Here is a 13344-nt window from a genome sequence, read left to right as displayed (position 1 = left end):
GGCAAAATGCCCACTTTTTCCTCTGAAATTACAAAGATTACAAAATTGAACAGTCAATGGTGATGAAGGTATAATAATACAAGCACCCTTACATAGTTCTTTTTTTTTTTTTTCCTCTCATAGTCCTGATGGGAATTAATCAATATAACATTTCTGGAAAGCCATTTAACACTATTAAGCATGTTTAAATGTTCTACCTTTTTTTTTTTAATGTTCTACCTTTTAATCCAGTTTGTCTATATATTACTGCTGAATATATATATGTCTATATATCACTGCTGAATGATATATGTCATTATATCACTGCTGAATAACAAAGTACCCCCAAATTTAGCATCTTATAGCACATTTTTATTCAGATATATTTGACATATAATATTGCATAAATTTAAGATGTACAACATGTAAATTTGATACATTTATACATTGTAATGTGATTACCATTGTAGTAATAATTAGCACCTGTATCACGTTCCATAATTATCATTTCTTTTTAGTGGTTGTGATAACTAAATTCTAGTCTCTTAGCAGGTTTGAGGATTCTAACATAGTATTGCTATCTATATTCACTATAGACAATAACGTTTATCTTACATAGTTTCTGCAGGTCAGGAATCTGGGAGTAACTTGGGCTAGATGGTTCTGGCTGAGGATTTTCCAAGCTGTTGGTCAAGGCTTCAGTTACCTGAAGGCTTGACTGAGGCCGAAAAATCTGCCCCCAGGACGCTTCATTCACATAGCAGTTGGCAAGTGCCTCAATTCCTTACCACATGGACCTCTCCATGGAGATGCTAAAGCATTTTCACATGTCAGCTTTCTGCTTCCAGTGAGTGATCCCATAGAGAAAGAAAAAAGAATCCACAGTGATTTTTGTGACTAAGCCTCAGAAGTTATCTTTCACTGTGTTTACAGTATCCTATTGCTTAAACAAACAAATAAAAAAAAAAACACCTCTATTTAGTATGGGGTTGGAGGTGGGGTAGATTTAGACAAGGGCAAGAATACCAGAAGGGGATTGTTGGGGACCATACTGGAGGCTAGTCTACTTATAGAAATCTACTTAATCGACTTTAGTCAAATAATCTAAAATGCAGAAAAGACTTTAGACATCAAGATATTCATCAAAATAATATTGATAATAGTAACAATTTGAAGTCACAGGGCAGCCTGGGTGGCTCAGCGGTTTAGGACTGCCTTCAGCCCAAGGCCTGATCCTGGAGACCTGGGATCGAGTCCCATGTCGGGCTTCCTGCGTGAAGCCTGCTTCTCCCTCTCTCTGGCTGTGTCTCTTCCTCTCTCTCTCTCTCTCTGTGTGTCTCTCATAAATAAATAAAATCTTGAAAAAAAAAAAGATGCATTCATTCTTTCAGGTCAATAGGGTCACATTGCAAGATCCTGATCATTAGTACACAGTTGAATCAGAAAGTTTATGGCTGAATTTGCCTAGCTAAGAATCTTAACTACTACTACTCAGGTGTCCCCAACTACTACTACTCAGGTGTCCCCAGCGGAACTTTGTTGAAAGGTATATTTTCATTATTTCATGCCAAATTTTAAAGCATGGCATGTTTTGTTTTTTTAAGATTTTTTATTTATTTATTCATAGAGACAGAGAGAGAGAGAGAGAGAGGCAGAGACACAGGCAGAGGGAGAAGTAGGCTCCATGAAGGGAGTCTGACGTGGGACTCGATCCTGGGTCTCCAGGATCCCGCCCTAGGCTGCAGGCGGCGCTAAACCACTGCACCACTGGGGCTGCCCCGCATGGCATGTTTTATTGCAGAAACTAAGTAATTCTCCATGGGGCAGTGTGTGTGTGTGGGGGGGGGGGGGGGGGACTACTGTAGCACATATTATATATCTTTCAGTTTACTTATATAAGAAAACATAAAAAGGTAGTGCCAGGTGAGTAGAATGTTTACTCTGAATCTAAATGATAAAGCAATTTTTTTGAGGGTGTATAATCAAAGAAAAGAAGGAAATTTGGGTATTTTTCCAACAGTTAATGGAATAGTTACATGCATAGGGATAAAGGAAGAGGCAGTATTTAAATTGTAGATCTAAGATCTCAAAACAAGGGCACAGTTGACAAGGTGTCTGGTTAATGTAATGGGAAAACCAATAATTCCGGTTTCAAAGATTTTTTTTTACTTGAATTAGTCGGTTTGTCTGATTTAACTACATAATCACCAGCTTTTCCCTTAATGTCTTTTTAAAAGATTTTATTATAGAGATGCAGAGAGAGACAGAGAGGCAGAGACAGAAGCAGGCACCATGCAGAGAGCCTGACGTGGGACTCGATCCAGGGTCTCCAGGATCACGCCCTGGGCTGCAGGTGGCACTAAACCACTGCGCCACCAGGGCTCCCCCTCCCTTTATGTTAAAAAATGACCAGGTATCATAGAATGTCAAGGAAAGCCCATATAACCGGAATATGTCCAGTTGGTTTCCACTGGTGTGATCTGCTGACTGGCTGCAAACTGTTATATGCTGCACATTATGTTCAAAACTTTGTAGTATATGAGAAAAAAACAAAAATAACTACAAATTCTCTGCAGCAACTTCTAAAAATATGTTGATTCCATTTCCCCACCTCTTGAAATTGGACTGGCCTTAGAGTTGGGCAATGATGAGACATTAGCAACTCTGATGCAAGAAGTGGCTTGAATAGCATTTATGCAATGAGGCTGGTCCTTTCTGGTTTTGGAAGTAAGCTGCTAAATTGGGCCAAAATTTCTCTTTCTGTCTCTTTCTCTCTCTCTCTCTCTTTTAAGATTTATTCACTTGAGAGAGACAGAAAGTATGAGCATGTGCGCACACATAGGGGAGAGGCAGAGGGAGGAGAGAGAGTCTTAAGCAGACTCTGCACTGAGCACTGAAGCCCTAGGCAGGGCTTGATCCCAGGACCTTGAGGTCACAGTCTGAGCTGACCAAGAGTCCAACACTCAGCCCCTCAATTGTGCCATCCAGGTGCTCCTCTTCTTCAATAACCATTGAGTTCAATCATTTTGGTGAAACCATTGATTTAACCTAAATGTTGGTTTTATAAGAAATAAGGCAATAGCCCTAAAAATATACAATAGGGTCCTAACTAAAAAATAGGTTGTATTCTAAGAGTCATTTATAAATCAGTTATCTGAACCTTAGAATATATATCCATGCATCATCACAGTGTCTGGTAAATGGCTGGTGCTCAAGATATAGTTCTTGACAAACTGAGAGTTGATGGAGGGAGGTGGGTAGGGGATGAGCTAAATGGGTGATGGGTATTAAGGAGGCACTTGTATTAATGAGCAATGGGTATTGTGAGTGCTGAATCACTGAACTATACTCCTGAAGCCAATGTTGCACTGTATGTTAACTAACTAGAATTTATTTTTATTTTTTTAAGATTTTATTTATCTATTCATGAGAGACAGAGAGAGAGAGAGAGAGAGAGGCAGAGACATAGGCAGAGGGAGAAGCAGGCTCCAAGCAGGGAGCCTGCTTGGGACTTGATCCCAGGACTCCAGGATCATACCCTGGGCTGAAGGCAGTGCTAAACCTCTGAGCCACCAGGGCTGCCCACTAAGGGACTCCATCCCGGCACCCCAGGATCATGCCCTGAGCCAAAGGCAGATGCCCAACCACTGAGTCACCCAGGTGTCCCCAGTTAGTTGATTTTAAGTTAAAGAGATTATCCTGAGAATCTGGGTGGGCTTCATACAATTAGGTGAAAGGCCTTAAGAGCAAAGAGAAAGACAGATAAGAGAGGGAGAGAAATGGCAACATTTGTTGAATCTATGTGAAGTTAATTGCACTGTTACTGGAACTTTTTGAAGGTGTAAAATTTTTTCAGCATCAAAAATTTTTGTAAAGGCAGGAGGAAGGTGAGTAAAGTAAAAGTATTCAAAATCCTCACACTGCACTAGAAGTGGTAAAAGCACATATTTACCTTAAAGTTTTAGGGGCACCTGGGTGGCTCAGTCAGTTAAGTGTCCAACTCTTGGTTTCAGCTCAGGTCATAATCTCAGGGTCATGAGATCAAGCTCTGCATTGGGCTCTGTGCTCAGTACAGAGTCTACTAGAGATTATTTCTCCCTCCCTCTCTGCTCTTCCCCTTACTCACACGCACACGTATGCTCTTTCTCTGTCCCTCTCAAATAAATAAATAAAATCTTTTAAAAAAATAAATAATTAGCGGTGCCCGTGTGGGTCAGTTGGTTCAGTGCCTGCCTATGACTCAGGTCATGATCTCAGGGTTCTGAGATTGAGCCCTATGTCGGGCTCTGCTCAGCGGGGAGTCTGCTTCTCCCTCTCCCTCTGTGTTCTCTCTCTCTTTCTCTCTCAAATAACTAAATAAATTTTAAAAAATAATTAGTTAAGATTTAATCAATCAAGGATTTCATGTTATAATGTCTTAGGTAACCACCAAAACAAAGTAAAAAAAATAACAAATTAATGGGAAAGGAATGAGAGAATGGAATAATAAAAGATAATGACTGCAAAAGAAAGCAAGATGTGAGGGAAAGAGGAACACAGAACACATTGAATAAAATAGAAAACAAACTGTAAGATATTTTTAAGTCTAACTATATTAGTAATTACATAAATTGTAAACAGACTAAGAATGGTTGTCAGACTGGATTAAAAAATGATTCTGTTTTTATAATAAAAGTAAGACATTAACTGCCTTTTTCACTCTGTTGACACTTGCGCTGTTGGTGGAAACACAGTGGTGGAAAAACGGCTGGCACCTTAGCCCAAGTCAAGGCAGTAACACCAAACTGTATTTACTAATAGCCGTTGTGCTCTTCACTGCCAGGCACTCGCCAGAACAAAAAGTCCATCTCACTTAAGAATGCCCTTGATGGGCAGCCCCCGTGGTGCAGCAGTTTAGCGCCGCCTGCAGCCTGGGGTGTGATCTTGGAGACATGGGATAGAGTCCCACGTCGGGCTCCCTGCATGGAGCCTGCTTCTCCCTCTGCCTCTCTCTCTCTCTCTATGAATAAATAAAATCTTTTTAAAAAATTAAAAAAAAGAATGCCCTTGATGAAGCATTATACATTATTAATTTTATGAATCCAATTCTCAAGTACAGTTCTTTTGTCTCTTTTTTTTTTTTTTTTTAATTTATTTATGATAGTCACAGAGAGAGAGAGAGGCAGAGACACAGGCAGAGGGAGAAGCAGGCTCCATGCACCGGAAGCCCGACATGGGATTCGATCCCGGGTCTCCAGGATCGCGCCCTGGGCCAAAGGCAGGCGCCAAACCGCTGCGCTACCCAGGGATCCCCAAGTACAGTTCTTTTGAATACAGAAGGGATCTTAGCAGTCTTTTCCTCTGGTCCTATTCTCATATACAAATTAACTCTTCAGGATTCTGTTAAATGGTCGATTGGTTTTGGCTTAAATGCTGCGAGGATAGCAAATGTGTTCCCTATAATACAGTTTACTGAGCGATCATCTATTCCTACTGTCATACCCCTGACCAGCCTCTTAGTATCCCCAGGGACCAGGTGCTCACTTCTCTGCAAAATAAATGGTGCCATCTTTAATGATGCTAGTTGCCAAAGGCAACGTTCTAATAGCTTGGAAAACACTTGGTTAACAAGGCTGGAGATTTCATGAAAATTATGAACCACATAATACCAAAAGAGCCAAGAGTTTACCATGTCTAAGATCATGGAGGGGTGCCTGGGTTGCTCAAGTCAGCTGAGCGCCCAACTCTTGATTTTGGCTCAGGTGGTAATCTCAGGGTCATGGGATCGAGCCTTGCACCAAGCTCCGTGCTCCGTGCTCCGTGGGGAATCTCCTTGAGATTCTTTCTTTCTCCCTCATGCTCGCATGTACACACTCTCAAATAAATAAATCTTCAACAAATTCACATTTTGTGGGTGTATACATTTTGTTTAACCTTATAATAAACACATACAAGTTAATAAGCTACTATGGCTCACTCCACAATTTACAAACGCACATATATCTTAACACACTCCCTAAATTTGTTTTCAGAAATCTATTGTGCAGGGCACCTGTGTGGCTCAGCGGTTGACCATCTGCCTTCAGCTCAGGTCATGATCTTGCGATCCTGGGATCGAGTCCCACATTAGGCTCCTCGCAGGGAGCCTGCTTCTTTCTCCCTCTATGTCTCTGCCTTTCTCTGGGTCTGATGAAGAAACAAATAAAATAAAATAGGAATCTAATGTATATGTCACTAATGCTAAGAATCACGGGAAATACAATTAGACATACAACAATTACCTTACTTTTATTTTTTTTAAAGATTTTATTTATTCATGAGAGACACAGAGAGAGAGATAGGCAGAGACACAGGCAGAGGGAGAAGTAGACTCCCCGCTGGGAGCCCAATGTGGGACTTGATCCCCGGACTCCAGTATCACGCTCTGCGTGCAAGGCAGAGGCTCAATCACTGAGCCACCCAGGCTCGCCAACTCGCTTACATTTAAACTCAGAGTGCTGGGCCTTTCCTATAGACTCATAGTAACTTTCACTCTGCCCTGTTCGACTAAGAAGAAAACTGACATTGCCTTTCTGACCAGTAAACATGGTGAGGAAGAAACAGCATCTTATAGAAAAAACAAACAAAAAAGAGCCAAGAATAAAACAGTCAACACTGTTTAGATTGACCAATAATGTGAGAATGCCAGCCATGTCTAGTATTGGTCACAAAGATTCAAGGAGCCAAAATTGTATCTGATGGTCTTTTCAGTTATATTTTTGGAGGCAGTATTTCTAACAAAGGTACATTTCTGACGTTCCAACTAATCACCAAGGATGTTCAGGGCAAAAACCTGCCTAACCAACTTCTACCAACTTCTGTGGTAGATCTTATTCATAAAGTATGTACTACTCTGATGCACACATTCATGGCAAACAAGCAGTGGGTATTTTGCCTTGTTTAGATGTTAGATTTGCATGTTGGATTTACCAAAAAGTACACAATATTTCTAAAATTTCTGATGACTAGCTCCATTCATCAGTATCTAGTAGGGGCTTCCAATATGGAAAATAATGGAAATTATGTCACAGAAGATATCCTCAAATTGACTTCAGGGACGCCTGTGTGGCTCAGCGGTGGGGCACCTGCCTTCAGCTCAGATCGTGATCCTGGAGTCCAGGATCGAGTCCTACATTGGGCTCCCTGTATGGAGCCTGCTTCTTGCTCTGCCTGTATTCCTGACTCTCTCTCTCTGTGTCTCTCATGAATAAATAAATAAATAAAATCTTTTTAAAAAATAAAATAAAAAATAAAAATGATTTCAAATAAATGGTCAATAAGGCTGGGAATGACATAGAAAAATCTAACCAATCTAATCTACTAGAAAAGAATAAAAGCTGAGGAAGCCTGAATTTGAATTGGACAAACTAATGAAGGCAATAGTTCTGGAAAATCTCTTGGGAAATAAAAATGCCTAGCTTATCAAAAGCCTTGCTCAAACCCAAGAATCTTTTTAAAAGCAGAACTTTTATTTTATTTTTTTAAAGATTTATTTATTTATGATAGACAGAGAGAGAGAGAGGCAGAGACACAGGAGGAGGGAGAAGCAGGCTCCATGCTGGGAGCCCGACGTGAGACTCGATCCGGGAACTCCAGGATTGTGCCCTGGGCCAAAGGCAGGCGCCAAACCGCTGAGCCACCCAGGGATCCCCAAAAGCAGAACTTTTAAATGCTGACAAAGAATAATTCTTATGGAGAGCAGAGGAAGCCAGGTGAGTGGTTAAGAGAATATAACATATAACATTTTAAAAATATTAAATAAAATGTTCTACCCTCACAGAATCTAATATGTTCACTTCATGCACAATTTATTCTCCTCTTTTTGTTCTATTGTCTATAACTTCTTTGTCAAATGCTGGCCATTATTTAAATTTTTTCCTTCACAGAAGGGAACCACAGTAAAATTGATATTAAAAAAAAAAAATCTAGGACACCTAGGTGGCTCAGTGGTTGAGCATCTGCCTTCGGCTCAGGTCATGATCCAGGGGTCCTGGGATCGAGTCCCACATTGGGCTCCCCGTGGGGAGCCTGGTTCTCCCTCTGCCCATGTCTCTGCCTCTTTCTCTCTGTGTCTCTCATGAATAAATAAATAAATAAAATCTTAGAAAAATATCAGTGTATAATGCAATCATTTTTATGTGCCAGTAGAAAAGGATGGTGAAAACCAAATTGGGAATGAGAAAACAGTGGTGACCAAAATAAAAACTTTTTAAAAATCAGTAACATAGTGCCAGAAATATCAAACATTTACTGAGATGGCTTACTGTGTGCCAGGCATCATCTACCATTTGTCATGCACAATCCCACTTGAGGCTTACAACCATTCGAATTGTGTCAGCTGGAACCTCTGGGAAGCAGATGGAGCTTTACTGGGGGAACGCCTGTGAAAGAGAAAAGGTGGAAAAAGTAGAACTGGGCAGGCAGTCTTCAGACCACACTGCAGAGTTGACATTTATTAAACATCAGGCTGGATGGGGAGAGCCTCACTGAGATCTCGCTGCAGTCTGAGAAATCCTTGGCCATCAGGAACTCTGGAGCAACATTTGCCCACTGGAAGAGTCTCATCTTGGGCTGAAGTGACTATGCTCCTTCCCCACAGAGCTCAGTCACTGGTGCGGGGTGTTGGGGGGTGGCTACCCAGGAAGATCATGATCTTACCTCAAAATCCGAGTTAGCTCCAAAAGGTTCTAAGAGCTAAAGCACTCCTCAGAGCTGAACAGCAAGTTCCTTCCTGCAGGCAGATCTAAGCCGTGTACCTCAGGGCTGCCACAGTGAGGTAGGTTTTATTATGATCCGATTTTCGGAAAGTAAAATGAAGCATAGAGGTTATGTAAATTTCCTGAAGTTACACAACGAGCAAAGAGCTAATAAATCTCTCCTCTGTTCCTTGTGTGGTTGATAGTAAAAACTATTTTATGATTTATTGGAGTTTTTAGAAATGTTCAATGTTTATCAATAAGTCATTTAAATATGCCTTTTAAAAATATTAAGTGTTTTATTGCTAAGTATACAAAAAGACTATCATGCAAAAAAGAAAAAAAAGACTACTGTGTTAAAGTTTTCATTTTAAAAAAGCAAAAAGGATGTGAGATAATATATTCCAAGCTCTAGAGATGTTTAGTCCTATTTTTCTTTGCTCCCCAGCCAAAAGGTGGTGTTGTTTTTAACAATTAAATCTCTGGGCCTCAGTCAAAGGTGCTAAGTTTCAGTGTGGATGAAGAGTTTACAACATAGTTCTAAACATCTGAAAACTGGAATTGCAGGAAAGTGCTCAGAGACCCATAATTACAGTAGCACTCCCAGGTGCTGCTATAACAATTTTATTGCCAACACACTGGTCTCTTTTACCTCCTACACTAGGGAGGTATGAAGGGCCAGAGGAAATAGTCAAGCAGCAGGCAGTCTAGTGGTTATAGGCATCATTTGCCTAATGACATTTTCTAAATCGATTTCTTTATTACCTAGAGACCCTACTCCTTCCCCTTTAATTGTCATGTTTTCCTGACTCTGAGGAAAACACTGCTTTGGGCAAGCTGGAGAGCCCAGGTGGCTGGGGCCTTCAGAATTCTAGACTCCTCCATCCTTGCCAATTCTTTCATCATAATCTGTCATGGGAAAGAAGTAGGGTAGAAGAAACCAAGGGGAGCTGGAGTTGGGATCGCCTTTGTATGAAAAATAATCCTCTGGCTCTTTGGCTTTGCTTTTAACATAACTTTTAAAGAACACAGTCTAAGTTTATTGTGGAAAAATCAGAAAACAGGAGGGAAGGAAGGGAAAGAAGGGAAGGAAGGGAGGAGGAAGGAGGGAGGAAGGAAGGAAGAAGGGAGGGACAGAGAGGAAAGGAAACCACCACCCAGAGCTATCTGATATGTCAGTTAGTGCATACCTTTCCAGTCTCTCACTCCTGTGTATTTGTTGTTATTCCTTAACTATTATTTTGTAACTAGTTCTTCTTTATTCAGTATCATGAATGTCTTTTTACGTCAATAAATCAATTTCTACAAATTTGTACATATATCTGTAATACATTCAAAGAATATCCCATTAGGGAACACTTAAATTTTTTTTGTTCCTTTTTTATTTTTATTTTTTAAAGATTTTATTTATTTATTCCTGAGAGAGACAGAGAGAAGCAGAGACATAGACAGAGGGAGAAGCAGGCTCCATGCAGGGAGCCCAAAGTGGGACTCGATCCTGGGACCCCAGGATCACGCCCTGAGCCAAAGGCAGACGCTCAACTGCTGAGCCACCCAGGCAACCCTCGTTCCTTTTTTATTTTTATTTTTTTTTCCTCATTCCTTTTTTATATTAAAAATGACAACTTAAGGGCACCTGGGTGGCTCAGTGGATTAAGGGTCTGACTTTTGGTTTCCGCTCCAGTCATGATCTCAGGATTGTGAAATCAGCTCCACGTTGGGCTCCTCATTCAGCAGGGAGTCTATGTGAAAGGTCCTCTCTCCCTGCCCCTCCCTTCACTCATGCATGCTTGCACATGCATGTGGACGCACTCTCTCTCTCTAAAAATAAGTAAATAAATCTTTTAAAAAATGTTTCAAAAAACAAATTAGTGAACATTCCTGTAGCCAAATTTCTTGGTAAAGTTTTTGAGATAAAATTCTCCAAACAAAATTTAACATTTAACAATGTTAAAATGTACAATTCAGAGGTTGTTAGTATGTTCACAAGATTGGGCAATCATCACCAACCATCTGGTTCCAGAGCATTTCCATCACCCCCAAAAGAATCCCTATACTCTTAGCAATGACACTCTCAATACCCCTCTTCCCCCATCCCCTGGCAACCACTAATCTATTTTCTGTCCTATGGGTTTACCTATCCTGGACATGTCATATAAATAGGATTATACTACATGTAGCCTTTTGTGTCTGGCTTCTTAGCAACATGTTTCAAGATTCATCCATGTTGTGGCCCTTTAGTGCCATAGGAATCAGTGTTTCATTGCTTTTTATGGCTGAATATTTGGCTGACATTTGGGTTGTGCCAATAAAACTAGGGAAACGGAGATGCCTGGGTGGCCCAGTTGGTTAAGCATCTGCCTTTGCCTCGGGTCATGATCCCAGGGGTCCTGGGATTAAGCCCCTCATTGGGCTCCCTGTTCAGTGGGGAGTCTGCTTTTCCCACTTCCCCTGCTTTGCTCTCTCTTGATCACTCTCTGTCTCAAGTAAATAGATAAAATCTTTTTTTTTTTAAAGATTTTATTTATTTATTCATGAGAGACACAGAGAGGCAGAGACACAGGCAGAGTGAGAAGCAGGCTCCATGCAGGGAACCGGACGTGGGACTTGATCCGGGTCTGCAGGATCACATCCTGGGCTGAAGGTGGCGCTAAACTGCTGAGCCATCCGGGCTGCCCCAATAAATAAAATCTTAAACAAAAACAAAAACCCACTAGGGAACAGTCTCCATGACTTTTCTGCCATATGCTAAAGTGGAAACGTGCTTATGTGGCAGTGGCACATGGACAGTCACTGGAAAAGAGTAGGACAAGACACTGAGGTCCACAGCCAAGGACAAAGTCAAGGCTATTATTAGTACACTAGGGTTGGGAATGGAAAGTTGGATTTACAAGAGATTTTTTTTTAGTTTGTTCTTAAAAATATTCCATTATCTTAACAATGAGAATACATTTTTTTAAAGCCAGACAGCTTGGCTTCATGGCTATGGTTATTTGTTCTGGTCCAAGGCAGGTCATGTTTAATGTACCCATTGCACCCTACATAACATGAGGATAACATCTGCAGCCAAGGAAAACTATGTGAACTTATTCACCTAATATAAACATATATATATATATATATATATAGTTTTTAATATTTTATTTATTTATTCATGAGAGATACAGAGAGAGGCAGAGACACAGGCAGAGGGAGAAGCAGGCTCCCTACAAGGAGCCCGATGCAGGACTCGATCTCAAACCCTAGGATCACGCTCTGAGCCGAAGGCAGACGCTGAACAACTGAGCCACTCAGGCGTCCCTATATATGTATTTTTATTTTTAAGACTTTATTTATTTATGCATGAGAGACATATATAGGGAGAGGCAGACACAGGCAGAAGCAGGCTCCATGCAGGGAGCCTGATGTGGGACTAGATCCCTGGTCTCCAGGATCCCACCCTGGGCTGAAGGCGGCGCTAAACCACTGAGCCACCGGGGGCTGCCCCCTGCATATGTATTTTTAAATCAATAAGAGAAAAAGTCTATACCCAACCAAGTAGTGAGTTCTCTCACAGTGTGGAAAAATAAATAACTAAAATGTGGGCTTTAAACAAACTTAAGGTCTAAAAGCTCTCTCCCTCATATGAGTAAAAAATCAGGCAGCTTGGTTCTCTAAGCTGTCTGGCACAGCTGATACAGGGAATATGCACCACAATAGGGATCAAGTTTGCAGTATTTTCTGTAGAGAGCACACTTTGCAGCTTCACTTCAGACCCTATAAATCCCAAGTAATGCTGCTTTTTGAGCTCCTTTGATTGGAGAGACCATTTCATATGATAATATTTTTCCTGTACTTCCTATCAATGGCAAGCCTCCTTTTCCATTACATATAAATCCATTTCATAGGATACCTTGTAGCTAAGATTTCTTAAAGAAGACATAAAAACATAACCAGAGGGGCACCTGGGTGGCTCAGTCAGTTAAGCTTCCAACTCTTGATTTGGTCTCATGTTCTGAGTCATGGGATTGAACCCTATGTTGGGCTCTGCGCTCTGCTGCTTGTCCCTTTCCCTCTGCTCTTCCCCACCCCCCCATAAATAAATAAATAAAATCTTAAAAAAAAAAAAAAAAAACAATGAAAGAAAAAGGTGATCAGTTTGTCTGCCGTAAAATGAAGACCACATCAGGGATGCCTGGGTCGCTCGTTGGTTGAGTGTCTGCCTTTGGCTCAGGGTGTGATCCCAGGTCGGGGGATCAAGTCCCACATCAGGCTCCCTGAGAGGAGCCCACTTCTCTTTTTGCTTATGTCTCTGCCTGCCTCTCTCTCTCATGAATAAATAAATCTTAAAAAACAAAACAAAAAAAGCATCAGGGGCACCCGGCTGGCTCAATGGGTTGAGCATCTGCCTTCAGCTCAGGTCACAATCCCAGGGTCCTGGGATGGAGCCCTGCATCAGTCTCCCTACTCAACAGGAATCTGCTTCTCCCTCTCCCTCTGCCCCTCTCCTGCTCTTACTCTCACACATGTGCTCTCTCTCTCAAATAAATACATTAAAAATAAAAATAATTTTAAAAATAATAAAATGAAGAGCATCCATGTTAATCAATTAGGGAATACTTTCACTATATATATATGTGTGTATATACATATATAAAATAACATTGTTTAC

The 13344-nt window shown here is 41.0% G+C and overlaps 1 long non-coding RNA gene across 1 annotated transcript; it reads right to left on the bottom strand.

The window, feature by feature from the left end:
- Positions 1 to 355: 355 nt before the first annotated feature.
- On the bottom strand, positions 356 to 8996 carry LOC140616831 (uncharacterized). The gene is made up of 4 exons (XR_012017164.1): positions 8656 to 8996; positions 8262 to 8378; positions 6011 to 6144; positions 356 to 817 (listed from the first exon to the last, which is right to left on the bottom strand). It is a non-coding gene; the product is annotated as an uncharacterized lncRNA (long non-coding RNA).
- Between the last annotated feature and the right edge of the window lie 4348 nt (positions 8997 to 13344).

This window comes from Canis lupus, chromosome 25 (genome assembly GCF_048164855.1).
Source record: "Canis lupus baileyi chromosome 25, mCanLup2.hap1, whole genome shotgun sequence".
NCBI classification, from domain to species: Eukaryota; Metazoa; Chordata; class Mammalia; order Carnivora; family Canidae; genus Canis; species Canis lupus.
The sequence above is the reverse complement of the archived record's forward strand: the minus strand, read 5'-3'. Positions and strand labels throughout refer to the sequence as shown.